Here is a 12,823-nt window from a genome sequence, read left to right as displayed (position 1 = left end):
GGCCACTCATGCACAAATGTTGGCACTTTAAAAGCTTTTTGCACCATCTCGACACACCCGACGGCAGTCAAAGTCTTCTAGCAATTAGAGCTTTGCTGCTAAAGAGATAATGACTGAAACTCAATTTGAGACAACATGAAATTAAGTTTTAAATTCCAGCCTGTATGTTATAACTCGACATGTTTCTGCATTGACTTTTGTGATACCCTTACTGATTTTGCTGATGAGAAGCAGTGGTGTTTGTTTTCTCAACCTACGTTGTTTTCCGTATAAAAATAATGCTAGCATTGCAATTCACTTCATTAATATGTTAATTTTGACTTTATAAATCCACATTTCACTGTTCACTGCATGCTGAAAACCCTCTGCTATGAGCGTGACAGTCACACTATAAATCACATTAAACTCAAATGCAGAAATATCTTTTAGCTTTCAACACCCAAGCTTGACTGTTTGAGTAAATAAGTAGGCAACTCAGTCAGTTTTTGTGCCGTGGTAGCTGGGTTCCTCAGGATGCCTTGCGTGAGCAGCTCATGCATTTGAATATTTACATCCGACTCAACTAGTGATAAGCATGCTTGATAAAGCAGCAGAGGACGTTATCTTGGCTGTTGCAAGAAGTGTAAGATAAGCGAGGACTTATCAATGCTTCTTTTGGCAGGCTCGACTCATGTACGTCACGCTCCATTTTGAGGGAAGTGTCGCAATACATTTCATCTGAAGATATTCCTTTCTTCAATGATACCAAGTGACATAACACATTTTGAGCAGAGATTTATTGCATTTTTAACCCATTTTAAATGTTATTCTTAAAATAAAACGACACAAAAATTATTTTCTTTTTTTTTCTTTCTTTGTAAGTGTTCGGGGCATCGGACATATGAGGCGCCCCGTCCTTCCTAATTCAAAGCATTCAACTTTTGGACATCCTTTGGTGAGATTTTTCCAGGAGTGATGGTCAGCCACAACTGACACTGGTTTCTTTGTGAGCGCTAAGCACATGTGTTCAACACACAAAACCATTCTATGTGAGAACATTGAATTCAAATGGTCTTATTGGCTTTGAGTGCCTTCACTAAACCTCTCTGAAATGCACACAGACAATGATTGTCCTCATTGTTCTCATTCATGTTTGTGGTATGAAAAATAGGTCACTGCTGTGTTTCTGGCTGCCGACGCAGCCCAACAATTTTACTGTAAAAATGCTTCTTTGTTCACCTGCTATTCTTCTGTCTCTCACCATTTGTCCTGTCTGTGTTGTGGCTCTTACTGCCAGTGAAAGTTGACTCAAAACACATGAGTGTTTGGCCTGCCGACTCATACCTCTACACACTGTCCTTCTTGTTCGATAGAACTCACGCACAAACACTTCTCTAAGGCTGCCACCAAGATGCCAGAGTCAGCATCGATTCCATTTGTCTGCCTTTCATCCTTCCTTTTAATGTGTTAAACAATTTTACCACTACAGCCCAACTCCTGTTTCATCCTACTGAACCATTGTCAGTAAATGTAACCAGATGCATTTCTGAATACAGTACACTAGATTAAAAATGGACATGGCTTTAACTTAAATGGGGTGGGGAACGGCATAGCCATAAAGTGTAGGAAAAGCGTTTTGTTTATTGTTCCATACCAGGCTGTTTATTCCAACTGTCCTTATGAAATGAATCTAGTGTCTTAGAAGCAGTTCATTTTCCTGTCGAAAACACCTTCATATTTACCTTTTGATCAGGATAATCAAATGAGTAAAACCAGGACATGACACATTGCTTTCAAATATATGATGAAATATCTTGATTTCCTCCAGGGTAGGGAATAAACTGAATGATTTAAGTAACATCTAAAATATGTTGTTATAATTCTGGCATCTACTTGAGTACCTACCTAATTATTTCTATACATTGTTTACATTTAGCTTCCTTCTTTGAGTATATCCAGTAAGTACGACAGTGTCAACACTTGTATAATAGCCCTTGGTTGTCAATTTAAATGATCTATTGCTGTTGTGAAGTGATGTAGGTCAAGGTCAAGGCACTTTTTCCTGTTTTCCTTTTGGCACACTATGAAAATAATGCCAGGGCACAAGCGCGGGTGAACGGGGGCTTACAATGTTCTCACTGCAGCTGCTTGCGCTGGCAACTTACTCACCCAATAATGTTTGAATTCAGAGTGTAGATTACAAATCTGTAAAATATTTTACAAGATTTAGTACTCACTCTATAAACAGGATTATTGATCTATTTTTGTTTCTGCAGAACTCCAGAAAGCTTATGATGAGAGCATTTTCTGAGCATCTGTTTTTTTGTGTGTGTTATTCCATCAATCATGTTGTAGCATTCAAAATTGGATAAGCGTAAAACAAAGTGCTTTAAAACTGGTATAAATCAATTCAACACTCTGGGTTTAATAACCCAGCATTTGCTAGCTGATAGAAACAACATCCGAAACTAAGTAACAAAAGAAAACTGTGATCTTTACTGCAGTGTACCGTTGAGCCCTCTGGAACATACTTGATGTTAGGGAAGCACTGATACCAATACTGGTACTATGCATTGGTCCGATACTGGCCTTGAGTACTTGTACTCATAAAATGGCCACCAATACCTCGAAACTGATACTATTTATGGCAGGACACAATTGTTGAATGTCTGTTAAGGACAATTTTGTTACATTCAAGTTTGTGCTGCAGTGAAAGCTTGGGACTCTCACCCATGTACAGGAAAAACAAAAAAAAACTTTTATATGTAATCGTGTAAGTACTCTTTATCGGTGAGTACTCAAATGCAAGTACTCGTATACAATGTGTGTTGGAAAAAAAAACTGGTATCGATACATACAAACATATTTTTCATATTTGTTACATTTTGTTTTGTGTGTGCAGTCTCTCTACCAACTGAAGCAAGGAAGGCTTCATGAAGCAGAAGTCTAGTATGAACCAGACTGCAGAGGGATCATGACTGAGAAGGCCATTATGAAACATTCTGGCCAATTTTGAGTTTCTGTATTTTGAATGTATGTCTTCATTAAATTGAGGTAAAACTGATACATTTCAATTAAATCCTGACAACTTATTAATGTTTTCTGTTTTTCCAGGGGGAGTCGTTGAGCCATATCTGCAGCTGCATTCGCCATTATTGGTCTACAAGGACCCTAACCCTGGGGGCAGAAAGAAAGGCTTAGGTGAGTCCACTACAGCCCAAACAGCCTATATGGTGTTACAGCAGCGTGTGATGGACTGATTTAATCCTACTGATGGAGCTCATAAGACACAGGAAGAGGGATAGACAGGCAAACACATTGACCTCACCCTTCAGTCATAAATGTGGACGTAACAGGGATGTCTATGTGTGTGTATCTGGGGACCAGAGGTCAGCCTGGCGAACACAGTCCCCTTACTGTTCTCAAGGTTAATGTGTGGCTGACAGCGGCTGCCATTAGTGGCCTCCACATGGTTTGAACCCACCCCCAACATACACGGAGCTGATTCATCCTGGTGGCAGCAGTGCATTAAGATGTAACGGCTTCACGCCGAGGTGTCACTCACCCCTTAAGATATTGCCTACATCATAATTTCACAATTCCTATTAAGTCCTATTGTCCATTAAAGGGATACTGTTATCGTCTCATTCTCACGTGTCAACTCTTCCTATATGTCATTATATCATGTAATTCCATTGTCTGTTAATTGAAATACCCCTCATATTGTCTATATGGTTCATAAAAGGGACAGGATCCTTGTTCCTAAGTGCCACTGCCGCTGTGGGTGCAAGCGTGTCAATTTTCACCGTCCATGTTGGAATTGTACTCCGAGCTGGAAGAGGAGGGAAAACGGCATCAAGAAAGGATGCGCGGTGGCGTCGTCAAAGTCTCACCCAAACCATTGAAATCTCATTTACATTTTAATTCAAAGACATTAAGCAGATGCTCTGATCCACTGCAGGTTGATGTTTGGCGTTGTGCTCAAGGACGTGTAGGTGAGGCCCGCTGCACAACTAAATGAACGCAGTTAAAACACAGCTATTGGATCCTTTAGTGCTTTTATGGCACGTTTTAGTTTGAGTCCTTTGTAAGTACAAAGCAGATGTCTGCTGGGGTATTGTTGTCAAAATTCTGAATAAAAGCTGTGATCAAATTACTAATGTACAGGCATTCCAAACGACAGATCTAGTTTTAAATTTGCTTTAATTCTGAAATAACTACTCACAGTTGTCATGAACTTATTAACAATCTGATCACACTGTATACACTTTCCAGGGATGCCACTTTCTTGGTCGATGACGACTGCCAGTTTTTTGAGTCTACCAACAGTCGAATACTGCGTTTTGTGCCTGTAACGTCATATATGGTTACAAAGTTACACATTCCACTGAAGTGCTGTCTGTCTTTTCATGTGACAACCGTAAAGAGCTGCAAACCGACTATTTTAAGCCGACAACGTTGTGAAGTTGATGCATCCAGATAATCCAGTATGGTAATATTGGAAGGAAAGCTTTCCCTTGGGTGGCATTGTTTCCCGCTTGAGGGGATAAAGAGGATTATCTGCAGTTTCTGTTGAATAAATTGGACATTTACTGTGAAAAATAAATTGTAATGTATTTTTTAAGGGTGCAGCGAAGAGAGGGCTTTAGATGTAGTCCTGTTGGAAGAGTGATGGTGTTGTTGAGTCATTGTTGGCCTGGTGCCGATCAATCAATTAACCAATCAATAGTCATCTGCTGAGCGCCTCAGGACATCTCCGAGAAACACTCAAATCAATTGCCTCGGCCTCAGACGAATACACAGGTGTGTGAACCCCCTCTGAACACACACTTTGATTGATACAGTTCCCTTAATCTCACCCATCTCATGTCCACGCCTTCTTCCATGCTTCCTGTTGTTCTGTCTGACATTAGTTGGGAGCATCAGAGTTTTGCTGCTAGCCTGATTGACTGTAGTGCTTCTGTCTGGAGGTGTAAGAAAATATTGGTACACTCAAAGATCTGGATACTTGATGGCGCTCTGTTGTATCAGTATTTTTGCTGAAATGTACCATATAATGCATCATATCACCACTCCTGTATTGGGTTGCATATCGTTTCGCATGATACCTCCCAATACAAAGCCCAATTTCTTACCCTGTGTCCAAAACTGGATTGCCAGAGATGGAATAAGTACAATGTTTTTGTTGCCATTTTTGAATTGGAGCTGTTCTTAACAGTGGCAAGGGGCTGCCTCAACATTTTTTTTTTTCTAATAACAGTTGGCTAGTCCAGTATGACCTCAGTTACCCTGTGTTTTGTCTGGTTGAGAGTGAGCTCAGATAGCTGCCTTGCCAAGATATTTATTATTATTATTATTATTATTATTATTATTATTATTATTATTATTAATAATAATAATAATAATTTCCAGTAAAGTGTGTTCTTCATTTGAGAAAATTAGCTATTTCTTTGTTTGTGTGATATCCCTTTGTCACAGCCCCACCCACAGTATCAGAATGCCGTGGTCGTGACCTTCCTGAGTAAGGAGGATGTATCTCCAGCTGTTAACACATTTCATCAATTGTTTCACAGGCGTCCAGCTGTTGTGTCCATCAGGGAACACAGTAATGCTCATATCGCAGCCTGTGATCCTTGCTAATGCTCTGTCCACTGTATATGTGTACGTGAGACTAAATCACTTTCTAATCTCGCAGTTCTTGTGTATGAATGTCGTGACTTGCATCACACACATAGCATTACAGTACGTGCGTGTCAAAGAGAGGTCATGGCATGACAATAACGCAGTGGTGTGCATCTCGGTTAGCACTGACCCACAAACCTCCGTGCAACTGTTCCGTATGCACACAGCTGTGAGTGTTGAGCTTATTTGCCCTTCACACTCTTGCTGTCGATGCTTGTGTCAACTGTGGAAAAAGCCACGGGGTTCGTACTTGTATTGTCTTTGTGGGACAGTGTTGCTGTCAAACAGGACAGACGGGGTAAGTTGCTGAATGTCCAAAATCAAGGTAAGATTTCTCTCCCATCTCAAAGTTTTGGCTTGCAAAATATTGGAAGACTTGTTAGCTGATTTTGGCATGCAAATGAAATGATTCACCGTTTGAGTATGTAGCGCATGTGTTATCTTGATAGAGGCTCCATATAACACAATATTTAGTTTACTCGATGCACAATGAATTCATTTTAACTAATTCAATTTAATTACTAGAAGAAACTGTATATGATCAATAACAATAAAGACGTCTCACATTAAAATTGACCATCAATAATTAGAAGGACATTATTTTTGGATTTGGTGTATACATGTTGGTCAACGTCGTGGTGTAATTGTTTGAAAAGGTTGAATATGGATGTGTGGATTTCTTTTGAGATTCAGAGTGATAATTATAAGGTTCTGTAGATTAATAGTTGAAAATAAATGTCGTACAAGTCATCACTCATAGTCTGTCATTAGATGCTCCTGGCAGTTGTCAACAGCCGTATTTAAAGTGGCATTGTGACGTGACATATTCAACAAGGCCTTTTAAAAAAGCGGCCGTTTTGGTGTTTGCTGAAAACATGCTGGTATTGTTGTAAGAAACAACGGACTTTCCCTTTTTCAAGGGGGCGCCCCCGCACGTCTTGTTTGATCCTTAAACGGGCGAGTGGTGGCATAAACAGGAAGAGGCCCGGCCTTTTAGTGCGTCATTCACTCTCATGTCATTGGATCTTCTGTGTTGAAATGTGCTGAAGTGTTTCACATAACATTGTTAACTCAACATCCTGCATCAGTACATGAGGGTGACACAAGCCTTTGGACAGGCACACACGTTATATCATAAGGAAACCCAAAAATACACGCTAATGCAGCAGGATCTAGCATTTGGTGGAGGTGCAGTCTATGCACGTGCACATTTATAACATTTATAGATATGAAATATGACAGCTCAAGTGTTTTGGCTACAGACATTATGTGTGTCGGGTGTTGGGCCTGCCGGAGTCCTGCTCTGAAATATGGAATTGATTTGCCTTGGGCCCCTCACGATAAACTAGAACAGGTTTTGATGCATTTAGCACAAGGGAGCCCACAAATAAACCAACGCACACTCACACACCCCTGGATGTTTGGCTGTGAACTGATGTTGTCCAATTCACATTTGGATACACTATTAAAGGAATCATATTTTCCCATGACTAATGTGGACGGATGATCTGATCCGTTAAAGGTGTACAGAATATGTGAAGGATGAGCTGAATAGGTCTTTTGAAGTGTGAATTGGCCGACAAACCAGAAACTGATGCTGCTGATCATGTCAGTCAGAGGGTCACTTTGTCATATGGTCATATCTTTTCGCATCGCTCCCAACACCAGTGGCCATGACATTGCTTTCCTGAGAGGCCTTTGGTGTACTGCTTTCTTAGCTTCTTTGCTTGACGCAAAAGCTATAGTCGACTAAAGAGCAAGTAGAGGTGGCAAATGAACCTCCCTCCCAGAAAACGAACAAGTAGGAAAAACTGAATTCAGCCATTTCTCAATGATGGCATTACACCATAACGACATGGCAACAAATCCTCGCTGACAGATGTTTGTGATGAACTGTTGTTGGAATGCATAAGTTATTTTGAAATCAGAAAACCTGAGATGAAAATCTGACCATTTAGAGGTCTTGTCTTCCCAAATATTGCTGTTTCTGTGGTAGTGCCTTTTGGAACTTGGATCGTTTGTCCTGTTTTCTTAATCATGTTTGTTGGTTCCTTAAACTTTGTACTAAAATACTGCTCTCAGCTGATGGACCGCTGTGAATGTCATCACACAGCAGTCATAAAGGAAAACACAAATACCTTGAGCCTTGATTCAGGACAAACTTTTAGTGCACTGCTGTGTTGCCTTCCAGCACAAACAAACAGACTCTTGACTGAATGTTTTCAGGTGATATTTTTGAGGACACGTTGTAATGGTGCTGAAACGAGGGCATGTCAAACAGTGCCACGGGTCTGGTGAGGCAGAAACCATCGAGTGAAAGAAGTGTGCTTTTGCTGGAAAAGAACAACATGCACTGCAGACCCGGACCGCAGGAGGCATGACTCACCAAGCTCAAACCTCAAGGCTCTTTTCTCTGATTCTTCTCCTCAATTACCCCGTGCTCCTCCATATTACTTTCCTATTCTTCACTGTCTCATTTCCTTGGGGCATTTATCGCATCCTTCCCTCAGTCGTCTTTTCTCCTTGAGCTTAAATTTGGAGCACATTTTCTCGCTGACTCCTAGATCTTGCACACCCCTCCAACTTGGCTCCAATCCCTGTTTTCCTCCAAGCTCTTCCCCTCTCACCTCCCCGCTCTCTTCATATTTCATATTAAGCAACCCTTTCCATGAAGCCAGCTGTGTAAACAATAGGGACCGGCCCTCTATGTTTTCACAGAAGTAGAGAAAAATGCAGGAAAAAGCGAGACACAAGGAGCTCCCCGAACAACGTCCACGTCAGTGATCTATGGCCCTTTGTCTCTGCAGCCTCCTTGGAGCGCAAGCGTGACTCTCTGGGCACAGAGTTGCTTTTTGTGTTTGTGTGAAGACGGTGTTGAGATGTTTATTTGGATCTGGGAGATTTCTGTTACCATAGACCACTGCAAATATTGACTGTGCTAAATACCAACCGTGAGTTTTCCTTATTCTTGTTTGTTATCTTTAGATACAATCAAATCACACTCCTTTCTCATATCTTGGACAAGATTTGTTTCTTGACACGTATTGATGGAGCACTGAGATTGTATCAACTTTTGAAATTTATTCCTGAACTGGTCCAGACAATATTCTTTTCATTTGTTTCCCCGGTTACATCAATTGTAAACCATGCCCAAGGCTCTTTGGCGACAAAGTTCATTCATAAAGTGTGAATTTTTATCTCAAAACTCTGTCACTGTTGAAAGATATTTTGGTTCCACCATGTGTGCGACAACGTCTGGTTTGAGATCACATTCGACTACATCGTGTCACTTTTGAGAACTAAGTGAAGACAAACTGTAGCATTGAAAGGTCTGACCAGATTGGAGTGATGACCAAAATATACCAAGTGTAAGAGAGCTGCAGGTGGAGACTGAATTGTGGGTGTGATTAACAAAACCAAACCGTAAGTTAAATTGACCAAGAATGGTGTGCATGAGGAGAGGCTAAACCCGATAGAGAAAAGGCATCATAGAGAGGTACTGACTGGAGGTGACCCGTATAAAGTGACTCAAAAGATGACCATAGTAATATTATAAGTAGACATTAGATATTTCAAGTAGTTTTGCGCTGTGAATGTTACGAAATCAAAAGTAATGTCCTCATAACAGACGAAGATTTGAAGAAATTATTTTCTTGTTATTTATTCTTCTATGTTTTCGCCAGAGCCGATCTCCTGGAGGACCGGAGATGAGGAGCTGCAGCTGAGACCGGCTGTGGTGTCGGACAGCGCATTTTGAGCACTTCAATGTGAACAAAAGATGTGAGGAACATTGCACTCACTACAGAGCAGCATTCACCTTTCTACGGCGCTGACAGCACCACTGCACCCGCGGTTATAGACTGGTGTGGCTGAACAAGATCTATTTTCCCTTTTAAAATTAGTGGGTGTGGCTAATATTGTAGGGCACTCTGTAGTCCGTAAAGTATGGTAAATATATCAATGTGTTCTCATAGTTGTCATAGCAAAATAAAACTCCTTTTTTTAGTGTGGAAATATAATTGTTGCCATCATTACCAGAGAGGGTTCTTGGCTTGGAAAGGGGAATTTGTGGTTGTTATTGTTGCAAGTGCCTATGATACAGTTATGATGGACCTTTTTGATAAAAGTAATCTTCCCTCTGTCTTGCAAAATCTTGTAATCTCATTCAGCGATAGTGAAAGGGAGTTTGGAATTCCCTGTTACAGGAGGAAAAAGAAAGGACGGATGACCACATCTCTAATCCAGTGTCTTCTCATCAATCATTTACAGTCCTCTGAAGGACAAAAATATAATCAAAGAAACTGAGACCTCCAGGGGTGAAGTTCATTGAATGTGTCTTTCATTTTTTTTACTCTAGTTTTGGTGCTGCTGGGTGTTTACTGACTGCTTGTCTGTTTGGAGAAGTCCAAGAAGCTACAAATTCACGTGTGAGAAGTGAGTTAGCACCTTGCAGTGGTGACGTGCACAGATCATCCCAGAGTTTATTTTTTGCTTTGCAGTGCTTGCTGGCATTTGAGATAATTAGAGTCTGACCTTTCAAAGGTGAGGCTGAAATGTCAACCAGACTGTTCCACTGACAAGTGGATTCACCCCACAGGGGGGCTTGGCAAAACGGCTGAGGATTCTCACCGCCGTTGATGTGCACTTAGCACCCTTTAGCCTTCAAGACAGTTGCTGCTCTCTCACCCGGAATGGCCTGGTCAGCAATGATTGCCTTCTACAAGAAGTTATAGGCATTACTCTATATTACCGAACAGGATATTAACTCATTATCTACTGTTTTATGTAAGAGGCGGAGGTGACTGCAACAATATGTAACTTTGTTTTCATGATACATTAATGGATGTCCTTCCATTTGTCTTAGCAGAACAGAGGTTGCTGGTTCAGCTTTAATAGATAATGCGTTTAAAATGTCGCTACTGTGTACTATGTCCATTCCAGGCATGTCAGTGACTTACGACATCATAACCAAATGTATGCCAGTGTTTACTGGAGAAATGTTGGGTGAGTTTTGTAGTTATACTGAGTGCCACGTGTGACCCAGTGACAGCCTGTGTGTAATCCAAGAACACAAGTTAGAAATCTCCACAACTGTGCAGATAGCGACACCTCATGTATGAGTAATCTCACTATACTACATGTTTTTTTTTGTTTGGTTCAACAACACAGTGTAGTGTAGCCCCTCCTAATAAATGAAATGAGCGTTGGAAATAGTGGCGTATTTGTCATCAATCATTGAAATGTGTAATCACAGAAAGACTGACACCTTTAATACACAACTTCAAACCATTTTCCTAACACTGTCACCGACTACCATAATGGTTAGTCGACTAATCATTATATGATACGTAGGGTAGAGGAACACACCAACATGGCTGCTTGTGGTGTTGTAAATAGGGTAGAATTTTAATAAATATAGATTTTTAAAAGTATGTAAAGTGTCTTAAATGCTGTTTTGAAACTTCACATTTCAATTTCGGTAGCTCAAAATGTGGAGTGAGAGACGTGTCCTTTGTAGAATATTCCCATACCTCCAACATTTGGGTCGCGTGGTCGCTGAGCCTCAGACATTTCTCCTCTTATGACGTGATGACTAGTTGACAAATTTAATAATGGATTATATTCGACGATGTCGATTATTCGTTGCACCCCTAGTTATATCATTGACCCCACTTCCTCTCTTGCCACCAAAATATTTGCTGTGTGTTGGTGTGTCAGGAGGAGTTCTCGGAAGACGCGATCTAATTTTAATGCGACGATTTTCAAGTTTACTAATTATTAAAAGTGATGGACATGAGCTCTGTTTTTATGTGATTATTCTGACATTTATAAATTACTGCTCATGTCCACCCTTTTCGTTTTTTCCTTGGAAGCCATTTTTCATAAACATTCTCCTTGCGTTTCTCAATCCCCAAAATAATTCTCACATATTCACTGTGTTACTGAGCTGCAGAGGGACTCTTCCTCCCCCCACAGTCGCAAGCTCATAGACACCAACATGGTCTAGTTTCTATGAAAATCAGGGTTGAAATTCACAGTTAATTCAGTAATCTAGTGCAGTGTAAATCCCCCTGGAGGCACTGACTTGACATGCAAATGGAATTTTATGATTTGAGGTGTGCTCATCTCCAAAACCCGCATCGACACACATGACTGCACTCCATTGCAGACACTTGTTGATGTGCTTATCAGATCCATTGTCATCACGGTGCATCCAGCTACATGTGGACACTTGAGTGTGTGCATTCCTTGCTGCATTGTCACGTTTCACTTCTGACACACATATATATGTATCCACCCACGCCGCTGTCCTCATGAAATTTTCAAGGCATCATGCTCTGGCGGCTTCCATTATGGGCAGCACTGCAATGAAATGTTGGCTGGCTCCACAGAACACTCTGTACTGAAAGAGAACAGGCGGCCCAGGGAGACGCTCCTGTTCTAATTCATCTAGTCTCTGTAGTTAGTTAAAAATTAGGAAATACAAATTTAATGAATCTTCTTGCCAATTGTATCATTTATAATGTTTTCTCTCCATTTCTATTGCGGTGACACTTCAGTAGGCAATGTTTATAAATGTTCTACAGCACCTTACAATAATACTTTCAAGATGTCCCCAGTGAGACCTAACTTGTCCTTGTTTACCCCTCGTTTGACTTCTGTTCATACATTTCTAATGTAAGCAAACGGCTCAAAAAGTCCACAGTGTGAACCAACTGACTTCAGTTCTGAACCTCTGGATTTGGTCGCCGAGTGTAGCAACAGATGTCAGATGTGCAGCAGGTGCGTGGGATATTTTGTCCGAAGCAACTCTGCTCTAGATGCAGGAAACGTGACCCGTGACATATCCAATGAGATTGCAAAACAATCTGTGACCAAAGGACATTTCTAGAGTGGCGAAGACATTCATTGTCCATTTGGTATTTGTAATACAAAAACCACTTCATTAGACACACAGTGTGGTTTTTGGCGAGTGCAGAGGTGTGAAGTGGCTTGAAGGCTGAGAAAGTTGAAACAGTCTTTGGACCTGTAGTGAAGCCAAAACAAGACGCTTGGAACGTGTCACATTGTTTTGTTTTGTTTTTTTTTTCTTTGCCGGGTGCCTTGGCGTGGCCTAAACATCTCTTCCATTTGCTGTTTGTAATGTCCTTACTTGTGTGAA

The 12,823-nt window shown here is 40.9% G+C and overlaps 1 protein-coding gene across 5 annotated transcripts in view; it reads left to right on the top strand.

Moving 5' to 3' along the window:
- raraa (retinoic acid receptor, alpha a) overlaps window positions 1–12,823 on the top strand; it is a 170,557-nt gene that overhangs the window by 68,714 nt on the left and 89,020 nt on the right. For 4 of the 5 annotated variants that reach the window (XM_053854141.1, XM_053854140.1, XM_053854139.1 and 1 more), the window contains one exon: window positions 3,094–3,180. The gene's annotated coding sequence lies outside the window, so the exon portion shown is untranslated. Of the gene's footprint in view, window positions 1–2,900; window positions 3,034–3,093; window positions 3,181–12,823 lie in introns of those variants that run through there. The other variant, XM_053854138.1, reaches the window with a different exon arrangement.

Source organism: Synchiropus splendidus, chromosome 1, assembly GCF_027744825.2.
Source record: "Synchiropus splendidus isolate RoL2022-P1 chromosome 1, RoL_Sspl_1.0, whole genome shotgun sequence".
Classification (NCBI taxonomy): Eukaryota; Metazoa; Chordata; class Actinopteri; order Syngnathiformes; family Callionymidae; genus Synchiropus; species Synchiropus splendidus.
Note: the sequence above shows the minus strand (reverse complement) of the source record. Positions and strands in the feature narration are given on the sequence as shown.